A 12,237-nucleotide genomic window follows, 5' to 3' on the forward strand; every position below is an offset into this window, starting at 1 on the left:
GTAGGAAATTGTTTCCAAGGGAAAAAAACTACTTAGTAATTGAGAAGGAGTGCCTCGCAGTAAAGTGGGCAATCGAGGCCTTGAGGCATTACGAGGCGGGAGTCAATTTTACATTGGTAATAGACCATGCACCATTAAAGTGGTTAAATACTATGAAGGACATCAATGCTAGGTTGACAAGTTGGTATATGGCCCCTCCAACCCTTCTCATTTGAGATTCAGAACAGGCCTAGAAAAGAAAATACAAATGCTGATTTCTTTCTAGAGAAGGGGTGGATGGTCGGGCTTCAGATGTGCGTGGCCCCAGCCACACACTAACAGGGGAGGAATGTGACAGGGTGAATGAACGTCACAGCCCTATGCCTGGAAGACCTATGTTTAGGTCTGCAGTGCAGCAGTGACCAGGTTAATATTCAGCTGGGAAGTGTAACACTGTACTGCCCGCAGACCAGACCAGTCCCCAGTACTGAGGTGGATAAGAGTATAACACACACCCACAGCATTGAGGGCATGCCCGGAGTGTGGTAGGGTGCGTTGCCGGGTCTGGTGAGAGAGGGTTAGCCAGATATTTGTCGAGTCCGGGGCGCCAGAGGTCCGAGTAGTGAAGTCCAGATTCCGTGGGTCAAGGGTAGCAGAAAACAGCATAGTCGTAGTCCAAAGCCAGGTCTGGGGTTAGAGAGGTACACGTAGTCAAAATGGAAGCCGAGATCAAGTCCAGAGAGGGTACACGGGGTAGGTAAAGGAATGAGAGCTGAAACACAGAAGAGAGCCAGGCACAGAACTCCGAACAGCACGAGCCACAAGAAGCTATGAAGAGCAAGGAAGGAGAGGGCAGACTGGGGTAATATATCATGGTGGACCAATAGACGGTAAAGGTTAAGCTGAGATGCGTGTCCAGGCCGGCCCTGAGACAGAGGAGGGGGGAGCCAGGTGTGTAGCAGAGAGTGGGATAATGTCCAGCAGCAGGTGGGGGGCAGTACCAGCCATGCAAGGGGCAGAAAGATAGGATTGGGTGCGTGCGCGTCCTGTAAGACTCCTGCATGTGTTACCCGGCAGCGTGGAGGCAGTGGCGGCGTGTGCCGCAGAGGAGAGAGAGCGGAGCAGCATCCGACCGGAGGAGGTAGGAGCCCGGTGAGCAGGGTGCACAGCGGGTGCGGAGGCACTCGGGGCCAGAGCGGGGGACACACGCCGTGGGGAGCGTGTCCCCGATCCCTTACAGTACTCCCCACCCCCTTGAGGATCGAACTCCGGACGTTCCTCCCAAGGTTTGTGAGGAAACTTCCGGTGCAAACATTTGAGTAAAGCTGGGGCGTGAATGTGTGATGGGGTACCCAAGAATGTTCCTCTGGTCCATACCCCTTCCAGTGGACGAGGAACTGAAGCTTGCCTCTAGAGAATTGAGAGTCGAGAATATATTGTACCTCGAATTCCTGCTGCCCCTGTATAATAACAGGATTGGGTCTGCAAGGGTGGTCCGGAAAGTGTGCATTCTGAAATAAAGGTTTTAAGTGGGAAACATGGAAGACTGTAGGTATCTTCATGGAAGGTGGCAGCTGGAGCCGAAAAGCTACAGGGTTTATCCGTTCGAAGATCTTGAAAGGACCCAAGAATCTGGGCGCCAGCTTTGGGGAAGATGTCTTAAGCTGGTTTATATTCCGGTGCCATCTGACGGCGCCGATCCGCCTGAGTCTTCTGTTTCCGAATGGCCACTAGCAATGCCCTTTGAATCTTCCTGCAAGAGTTTTGTAGGTTGGCAACTCGAACATCAGCTGCTGGTACCCCCGAACGGTTGGAGGAGAGAGGAAGGTGGCTGGGGTGGAACCCATAATTAACGAAGAAAGGGGATTCCTGCGTAGATTAATTCCTGAGTGAATTAATCGCGAACTCTGCCCAAGGTAATAAGTCCACTCAGTTGTCCTGAGATTCGGACACGAAACATCTGAGATACTGTTCCAAGGACTGATTCATTCTCTCTGTTTGCCCATTGGTTTGGCGGTGATAGCCCGAGGAGAACAGGAGGGAGATGCTAAGTCTTTGAGATAATGCCCACCAAAATTTAGAATTAAATTGTGTGCCCCTCTCAGAGACAATAGTGAGAGGAATACCGTGTAGCCTGAAGATCTCTTTAGAAAACACGTCGGCCAATGTGGAAGAATTAGGAAGGCCCTTGAGGGGTACAAAATGTGCCTGCTTAGAAAATCTATCCACTACCATGAGGATCGTATTCATCCCTTTGGAGGGTGGGAGTTCCACTATGAAATCATGGATATGTGCGTCCAAGGGCGTTCAGAGATGGTAAGAGGCAGAAGGAGACCCGATGGCTTATGTCAGATGGACTTACTCTGCGCGCATACCGGACAAGCTTTCGTGAAGTCCTGAATATCCTTGCTCATCTTTGGCTACCAAAAGGTACGTTTAATTAAATCCAGCGTCCTTTTAAAACCCAGGTGACCAGCCGATCTGGATGAATGCCCCCATTCCAGGATTTTGTGGCGAAAACGTGGAGCGGCATACAGGAGTCCTTCTGGAACCTTTAACCTCCTGGGAATATGAGCCCGGGCTTCCGTGATCTTATCCAGGATGTCAAATGTATTGGCGGAAATTATGCAGTTAGAAGGTAAGATAGTTCCGTAACCTTGTCGGACTTCTCTTCATTAGAGAACTGACGTGAAAGTGCATCGGCCTTGACATTCTTGGTGCCTGGAATGTACGAGATCGTATAGTTGAAACGGGGGGGAAAAAAGCCCAGCAAGCTTGGCGGGATCCCAGACGGCGGGCCCCCTCAATATTCAATACATTTTTGTGATCAGTGAGAATCGCTAACGGCTCCTTTGAAACCTCAAGGAGGTGTCTCCATTCTTGTAGGGCTAGCTTGATCACCAAGAGCTCCCTGTTCCCGACGTCGTAATTTCTCTTGGCCGGAGAAAATCTCCTTGAAAAGAAGCCACAAGGGTAGAGTTTGTCTTGAGGAGTGAACCTTTGTGATAGTACTGCTCCTGCCCCAGTATCAGAGCCATCGACCTCGAGAGTAAAGGGAACAGAAGTGTCCGGGTGACGAAGGATAGGAACGGAGACGAAGGCTCTCTTGAGGAATTCAAACACCTTGGTAGCTTCAGGGGACCGTAACGAAGAATCAGCCCCTTTCTTGGTAAGTGCGGTAATGGGGAGGACTGTGGTAGAAAAATTGCGGATGAATTTCCGATAATAATTCGAAAACCCGAGGAAGCGTTGGATTGCTTTTAGGGAATTAGGTAACGGCCAGTCCAGAATTGCCCTTAATTTCTCTGGATCCATGGTGAGCCTTTATCAGAAATAATATAGCCCAGAAAGGCTGTGGAAGATTGGTGGAAGAGACATTTCTCCATCTTAGCGTAGAGCTTGTTTGTGCGGAGACGAGAAAGAACCACCCTGGTATGGTGGATATGCTCTTCTAGGTTTTTGGAAAAAATAAGTATGTCATCTATGACAAAGATATCCAGAATGTCCTGAAAGATCTCATTCATGAATTCCTGGAAAACGGCCAGGGCATTGCAGAGGCCAAAACGGCATCACGAGATATTCATAATGGCCGCTGCATGTATTGAAAGCGGTTTCCACTCGTCGCCCTCCCGGATACGAATCAGATTGTACGCCCCTCTTAGGTCGAGTTTGGAGAATATAGAGGCTCCTTGAAGCCAATCGAAAAGTTCTGAGATTAATAGAAGGTGGTACCGGTTTTTAACAGTAATCTTGTTGAGACCTCGGAAATCAATACAAAGTCTTAAAGAGCCATCTTTTTTTTCACGAAAAAGAACCCTCTCTTGAGGTTTTCTTGGATATTGGATGACATAGCCTCGGTCTCAGGCACGGAAAGGGGGTACGATTTAGACTTGGGGAGTGTGGCTCCGGGAATTAGTTCCATGGGGCAGTGAAACGAGCGGTGTGGCGGCAGAACCTCAGCCTGGGTCTTGTTGAAGACATCCTTGAAATCATGTAAACATCAGAAAGCATGGAGGGAGGCGGTACAGATGTCTCGAGGCCGACGAGTGTAGTTACGGAGGGTTTCCCAGAATCCTTCACCGAGGAACCCCATTGGATCGGCAATTTGCCCGTCCAATCAACACATGGATTGTGCAGCTGGAGCCAGGGTAATCCCAGAATTTTAGGCACTATACCGTGTATGAGTTTCACTGGATGTGCACTGAGCTCTGTCTGTGTTTTATGTTATGTCTTTGGTTTTAAATATATATATTGCCATGCTCAGTAGCACTCCTCTGTGAAACTTATACTGTTTTTCTAAGTGCCGATCCGCCGCTCATCAGCAGCCTCTCATCATCAACTAGCCAACTTTTTTTGCCGTGGCTGATTAGGCATAAAAACGTCATTCTAGAGTGGCGAATAGCAGCGCAAAGCTACTTGCCACTACTAGAATACAGCGTGGCGGAAAATGTGTCTATTTTAGGCGAAAAGTACCTGACCAGGGAGGCGCGAGCTACCCCCCCCTCACCTAGCATTAATTATGTGTAATGTACCAATAACGAGAGGACACAGTCTGGAGGTAAAATGGCCGCGGCTTTGTTTATATCCCAAACGCCTGCACCCAGTTACCGAAAGTGCGTGGGTACAACCGTCTCTCTACATCCTCCTTCTTAGCTTCCCCTTTCTTTTCGGATCTCGCTACTGCTTCATTGTACCCAGGAAGCAATGTCAGTAGCTCCACATAGTCCCCTGCCCAAATTCTTTCCTTCACCTCGTCTGATAGGTGCGCGCCCAGGACCGGGTGACCGCTGTATACGAATCAACGTATGCCGCATCCCTTACCCTCTTTGATTTTGCCGTCGCTACTGGCACCCCCGTCCCTGCCCCTTCCGCTGGTCCTCCTACTGCGCTGGCTGCTGCTGTTGCTCCCGCTCCCTGCCCTGACCGCCCCTCTGTTGTTACCTGGCTAGCTGCTGATCCCACGCCCCCGCTAACGCCTGCTTCCCCTGTCGAAGTCTGTTCCTGTGTAACCACTGACGCGCTTGCTGCTCCGGGGTTCGCCCCCGCTGTTGTTCCTCCTTGTGCCTCGCTAGACTTACCTACGCCTGCCGCTAGCAACGCCGCCTCAATGGCCTTTTCCACTATGCTGATCAGTCTCGCCTCAGCATTGTCCGCTGCCCCCGCTACCGAACTCTCTGGTATTGGGGAACCACGGATTCCTGGCGAGGTAGCCACTCCAACATGCGCAGCTCTCTTACGCTTACCCTTTGGTGTCCCCGTCCCCGGCGGCGATGTGATCCACCTGTCGGGACCAACCTCGAGGCGCTTGCCCCTCCGAGTTCTGTTTGCATGCCCTCCAGGGCGCCCCATCCGCTTACGAGTCGTGGACGACGTACCAGCGCCGCGAAGCGAGGTTGAACGTGTCCCGACCGGTCCAGCCTGTCCTGTAAGAGAAAACAAGATTGAAACACCCCGCTGGATTCATCCACTCCTTATCGGGGTTCACCATCCAGGGCTCCAGCCCATCCCCGCACGCGCCCCCTGCAGGCCCCACGTGCTCCTCTCCACCACCCTGTGCGCCATTCGCCCCTACCATGGCCCGTCTGTCGATCAGCTCGCGGCCCGACCTGCACCGCTCTCCCCGCGCCCAGTGGTGGGATCTTCCCTCCATGTTGGGCCTCATCCCGTGCTCAGACCTACGTATATATATCTATATACATAATTATGCACACACTTTTTTTTTTTTTTTTTTGAGACCCACCGCCACCTTCCGTTCGCTCGCCCTCCAGGCTGCGTCCCCTTCCCCACGGCCTCTCCTGTGACCAGGCTCTGGCCTTCCCCCCAGTCGCCACCGACTTACCCTTCTGCTTTCCTGTAAGCAACCCGACCGGATGTCGTGCTCCGCCGCTAGGACCGCCCTCGTCGCTTGATGACGGCCATGCGTCGGCGCACGTGGCCTCCAAACCCGCTTGAGCGCTCTCCCGGCTACTCGATCCTCCCTAGTTGCTTCCGGAGCCCTGCATCGAGAATGCCCGCAATTGCTGGTACAGCCACCCCTCGTCGTGGTCGTGTGCTTCCGCCAAGAGCCGCATTGTTCTGGCCTGCAAATACATTCCCCAAGAGCACTGCGTGCCGGTGCTTTGCCATCCCGCGCAACTGCTGTAATAACAAAATTACACGTTACCCCTTGCCTATCCATTTTTTTAAAATTATATATATACCAATATACACGTATATATACTTATATGCACGTGTATCTATATCTATGTGCACGTATCCTTCCTTATATATACCTATCTATGCCCGAATGCACGTATACTCCTATATCCACATATCTGTATATCTATTCTACCATATTGTTACTGATGCCCTGTATAACACCTACTATCTCATAACACCTGATGAACTAACCACATACCTACCACATATCTGGCCCATGTTTGTTTTGCCCAAATGCCCGTATATAACCTATGTCTAATATCCCTCCCGCATATATGTATATCTATTCTACCATCTTGCTACTGATGTACTGTATACCCTACCATCTCATAACGCCTGCTGAACTAACCGCATCCATACCACAATTCCCCCCACCGAGGGCCTTAAGCCCCCCACGTGGCCAGGCCTTTCCCCGTCGTCTTTACCTCCTGGTGGTAGCGCGCTTAGTGGGAGGGGGGGGGGGAGACTGCATGGCTGCGGGAGCGAGCGGCTGGCTGCCGGTGACTGCAGGGAAGCAGCAGCACTGCGTGCAAGCAAGGCCAGGCGGAGCTCCACGCGGATGCCACGTGGGGGCAGGGGTCCCGGCGCCTCTCCTTCACCGGCCCCCCTTGTCCTGCTCCCCCCCGCATGACCACTACCACCCGCGGGCTCTTAGCGGGACACGGCGCCACGTGGGAGCGGAACCCAGCGCTTCTCCCCCTTCACCCCCCGTGTCACTGCTACCCCTAGCAGGACGCGGCGCCACGTGGGGCCGTGGACCGCGCCATGCGGGAGTGACCCTGTCGAGAACCCTGTTCCCTCCCCCCCCTCCGGCGCTCCGTTCCTGCTGGAGGACGGGGGCAGCCATGCGACGGTAAGCATATGCTACCGCGCTCCTCCTGCGACAACCCCGCAGGCTCAGGCCGGACCTCCCCAGCCCCATGCTGCACGCCACCGATGAGGATGGGGACGAGTTCCCTCTCCTCCCTGCCTCCTGCCTCCCCCCTCCCCGCCGATTCAAAATCGCGGCTTATACAGGAGGGGAGAGTGCCCAGGATTGACCCCCCTTTCGTGGTCTTACCTTAATTTAATTTGCAGTGGAGGAGAGGGACGTCCGAATCCTTGGCCAGCCATGAGCAAGAGGACGGAGCTCCCTCCTGGCTGCCAGCTTTAACGCTGATGCCCCTCCCCCGGCCGCCCTTGCGGCCAATCTGGTTCGGGGAGGCCGAGCCCCCTGGTCAGGTGCTGTGCCGCCCATTCAGGCTAGGCCCGCTTCTTTCTCGCCTCGCCACTGGCGGGAAAAAAAAACTGCCAACAAAACTGGCGTTTTTTTTTATTCTCGCCACTTTCTCGCCCCTTACTGAATAGGGGTAGGCATTTTTGGTGGGAAACGGGCGAGAAGTGCCTTTTCGCCGCTTACTGCATGAGGCCCCATGTCGGGATCCTCACAGCTGGAGTTGCTGCACCCTGCTCCCTGCATCCCAAATTCTCTATGCGCAGAGACTCAGGCTCCTATATACCAACCAGGTGAGCACTAGACTACTTCCTATTGTGTGCACTCATTACAAGGGTATAGAGGTGTTACATAAAGGTGCAGCATCTTGTTTCTATCAGCCTCAATGGATGCTCCGTTTGTACTCTATGAAGCAAGTAGTGCGGGTCCGCGGCATGCTGAACCTTCTCCGTTTTAATTTATTTAATGGTCAGACGGAATTATTATTTGTGTTATTGCAGTTCAGTGCATGTTCAGTTGATGGCGAACTGAATGTCTTTGCATATGGGAACTCTAAATGCTACTGCACAGTGCAGCTCAATGTCCGAAAGCAGGTGTCTAAAAGCCCATATAAAATGTATGTATGTTTCTTTGCTAAATGACCTTGTACTGTCAATACTCTAGTTAATGTTGGGGTTTAACATTTTATTAAAAAAAACATATGTATTTAACATTATAGGCTAAAGCAGTAAAATTCCGGGCATTATTGAAAACCCTGCTCTCTGATTGGTTAAAATTCTGAGCATTATCCAATCAGTAATGCCCGGAATTTTAGCAGCTTGCAAAGTGCAGTTTTCAATGTGTTAATTTCCAGCCAATCAGCTTTCAGAACAGCTGAGACAGGGCAGGGGATTGGTTAGAATGAAGTAACAGCTCTGAGACAGGGCAGGGGATTGGTCAGGAAGTATCAGCCATGGGTTGACTCCTCCCCGTCCTGAGCTGACTGAGATTTTCTGAGCAGATTCAGTTGAATTGGGGGTTGTGTGTAGAGGTGCAGTGTTGTGTGTGTGTGTGTGTGTGTTGTGTGTGTAGAGGTGCTGTGTTGTGTATAGAGGTGCAGTGTTTTGTGTGTGTGTGTGTGTGTGTGTGTGTGTGTGTGTGTGTGTGTGTGTGTGTGTGTGTGTGTGTGTGTGTGTGTGTGTGTGTGTGTGTGTGTGTGTGTGTGTGTGTGTGGTGTGTTTAGAGGTGCTGTGTTGTGCTGTGTTGTGTGTAGAGGTGGGGGGGGGGAGAGTGCAACGTTTAGTAACTGGCTGCATTTTTATTGTGGCTGCAGTGTGTGTGTGTTTGTGTGTGTGTTGTGCTGTTGTATGTGTAGCAACAGTTTGTGTGTGTGTGTGTAGAGCTGATGTGTGTGTGTATAGAGCTCCATTGTGTGTGTGTGTGTGTGTGTGTTTGTGTAGAGCTGCTGTGTGTGTAGAGGTGCTATGTTGTGTGTGTGTGTGTGTGTGTGTGTGTGTGTGTGTGTGTGTGTGTGTGTTTGTGTAGAGCTGCTGTGTGTGTAGAGGTGCTGTGTTGTGTGTGTGTGTGTGTGTGTGTGTGTGTGTGTGTGTGTGTGTGTGTGTGTGTGTGTGTGTGTGTGTGTGTGTGTGTGTGTGTGTGTGTGTGTGTGTGTGTGTGTGTACACAGAGGGGGCGGCAGAGTGTGTATATAGATATCTGCAGTGTAAGTGTATATAGAGGTGGTTGCATGTATTTACCATTTTATTTTAATTAAAAAATCTATTTAACTATACAAAAGTGTCTATTATTTATGAAATAAGCGTACATTTAACCTATAATAGTAATAATCCCCTCAGAACAGGGCAACTTCATTTCTGAGTGCGGTACTGTATGGCACATGATGCCAACTCTGTGCAGCAAAACACCTGCTTGTAGCTTTGCATATACAGTATGATATATTCGGCAATTGAAATCGGGACACATAAAAGGCCACTCTATCTGAGATCTACAGTATGAGTATATCATTGACAAGTACAAATACTTCAAAAATTCACCAAACCAGCAAGGTTGGAAGAATTTTATAAGACCCAAGTTGATATACAGGTATATGGATGATACAGATTACTGGCATTGAAAATATAGATTTTCACATTTTTAAAGAGGCTAATTCCAGCAAATTTTAATAAAAGTTAAGTTTTACATTTTATTTAGGTTTAGAGTGCAGCATCTAAGGGACTTTATTTCTTTCTAGAGAGATTTTGCCGGAGTGATGTGCCTATATGCATCCGGGATTCCAACCTGTTTCCCGGGTACATTTTTGGAGTATCCAGCAATTCTGGACATTCTGACAACACTTTCTCCGTAATCCCCTCCCCCCCTTTGAAACTCATAGCCCAGCGATCTCTGCTTGCTGATATTCCTGGAAAGGTATAAACACATACATTCTTTATTGGCGCATAATTATTCACAATGCATATACAATCACTGAGCTCAAGAGCTGACACTCCTGAACCCCAATACATGGATCAGATGTAACCAAACGGGCTTAAACTTTATTAGTGAGCCTGGTTACACCCTCACCGTCACATAAATGTTAAAATATGACTGTGTAAAAAATCACAAATGTATATGCGCCCTGAAAGGTCAGTTCTGAACTTGCAAGGATTGGGTGTGTTTCTAAATGTCAATTATTAAACCATTGTTTGGAGGTTTATGACCTCTCCTCCATTGTTTTAAGGTCACCCAGCCCACTTTTAAATGGCAGGTCTAGTGATGTACCTGTGAATGAGCAGTCTATTAAGATTTCTTCCTTCATCAGAGAGGTAAAGAGAATATTTAAAGATATTGTTAGGACCTGTAAACATGGTATACCTTGGTAGAGATGGGTGAATCCATCCAAATCCGTTTCCCGGATTTTCTAGCATTTTCCCCCAAAATCGGTTTCACACTGTAAAATCTGTAAAAAGAATTTGGTCGGTTTTAATCCACGCAGATTTATTAAAAACTGCTATTGGATACAGTCCGTTGACGGATTTGTAGAATCCAATTAACGGATTCAGCAATCCGTGGCAGATACTTTAGAATCCGCCAACGGATTGCTGAATCTGCAGATTGGATTCTACATATCCATCAATGGATTCAGAAACTGCAGAGTGTATTGGTAATAATAATAAGAAATATGCTGTCATGGGAGACCAGGTTTATTAACACCTTTTATACCGGGATCATTTAATTGAGCAAGATAAAGCAGTAAAATAAATTGTAATTTATTCCCGCATTTGATATACACACAAAGTAACACAATTTGCACTGAAAACACACTTACTGGGAACAGGGCTAACAAAATAAATCTTCTTTAGAACGAAATGTTAACAACCGACGGCTGTAGGAGCCCTTTCCAATGACCTGGAGGCACTCATGAAAGATCTGGAACGCAATTCTGCATGTAATCCCAGCCGCGACTGCTACATCCTCAAAAAGTCTCTGAATCTCTGAAGCTGGCTCGCATCTATTCAGCACAGAGCATCTTTGAATTTTCCACTGATGGTTTGGAACTTGGAATCTGAGGTCCTGATTGGCTTCAAGATTTCTTATAGGTTTTAGTGTCCCATTCAGAAACCACTATACCCAATCAGCGCGTGGGAATTCTCCTGCCAACCTATCACAGATTTGACGGTGGGTACTGATTTGGATTCTGCTAAGCGGCATGTGTCAACCTGGCACCTCTGCCTCTTAGCATATTGAGCCCACCTGCTGTACAGGCTCTGCAGAGTCTGGGGAAGGGCAATTGGTTGCCAGATAGCCCTTTGTTAGCCCAGGACGGGGGTACATAGATATAACAACAGTACTCCTCCTGTTCTAACACCTTGGCATCCCTGAGGCTTTCAACTTTGGGTCCCGAGCACACTCGGTGGCGCCAAGTTTGGTAGCTACCCTGTCTCTCGGAACACGGTCTTGGAAACCTATAGCCACATACAGTATACACTGTTACAAGCATTTACATTTATTAAATAAAACCTTTAATAAAATACACTTTGCTTATGTGTCTTGTGTTTTAACAGGTCTAAGTCTTCTGGTGTCAGGGATAGAATAAGAATATATGTTCCCTATTCTTACCAGCTTTATCCCTGGCACGCTGCAAAACCCTGACTTTAATTGTATTCACACAATAAAAACCTTGCAGCTTTCTGACATAGCTGGAGCACCCCCTGAACCCCTATACCAGGTTCAGGGTGACTTGGGCATGGTCTGGGCATCCCGCCTTATGCTAGGGACCGTTCTGGGGATACATTGATCCCCCCATGCCCTCTTTACTTTTCCAGCTTGTGTTGAAGCAGGGAACTCTGGCGGTGAGTCGCCAAACGTTTCCAGGGTTGGATTTTGCCAGAGCACTGTGCTTTAATGTGCCCGAGAATCTTACCTGATTCCCGGGTACATCTTTGGGGTATCCCCACTAAATAGCAACAATCTGTTTGAAGTTTCTCCACAAAACCTACTCTCAAACTCACAGCCTCGCAAGCTCTGCTGCCCAGCACCCCTGGAAAGGCAAAAACACAAAATGACGGTATTGTCGCATAATTTATACACAGTCTCAGTGATGCATATACGACATTTGGGTCCAAGAGCTGACACTCTCGGACCTTTACAAATGGATCAGGGGCAACCAAGTGGGCTAAACCTTTATTATTGAGCCTGGTTACCCATCTGCACACTGCGAATTTCCTTTTTGAGATTCATCCGCTGAAATCCGCGGACCAAAAAAACTGGACGACCCACTGCAGATCCAAATCCGCGAAAAAAATGCACTCTATACCTCAAAATGGTTACAGGCTTAAATGTACTTTGGCCAAAGAATTTGACTAAATGGCC

At 49.1% G+C, this 12,237-nt stretch overlaps 1 long non-coding RNA gene across 2 annotated transcripts in view; it reads left to right on the forward strand.

The window, feature by feature from the left end:
• The window catches only part of LOC142491067 (uncharacterized), an 85,060-nt gene extending 73,640 nt beyond the window's left edge, over positions 1 to 11,420 (forward strand). The window contains exons 3-4 of one of the 2 annotated variants that reach the window (XR_012800255.1): positions 9,620 to 9,795; positions 10,728 to 11,420. This is a non-coding gene — a long non-coding RNA (uncharacterized LOC142491067). The remainder of the gene's footprint in view (positions 1 to 9,619; positions 9,796 to 10,727) is intronic. The other variant, XR_012800254.1, reaches the window with a different exon arrangement.
• Positions 11,421 to 12,237: the final 817 nt, after the last annotated feature.

The sequence above is a fragment of the Ascaphus truei genome, chromosome 3, assembly GCF_040206685.1.
Source record: "Ascaphus truei isolate aAscTru1 chromosome 3, aAscTru1.hap1, whole genome shotgun sequence".
NCBI lineage: Eukaryota > Metazoa > Chordata > Amphibia > Anura > Ascaphidae > Ascaphus > Ascaphus truei.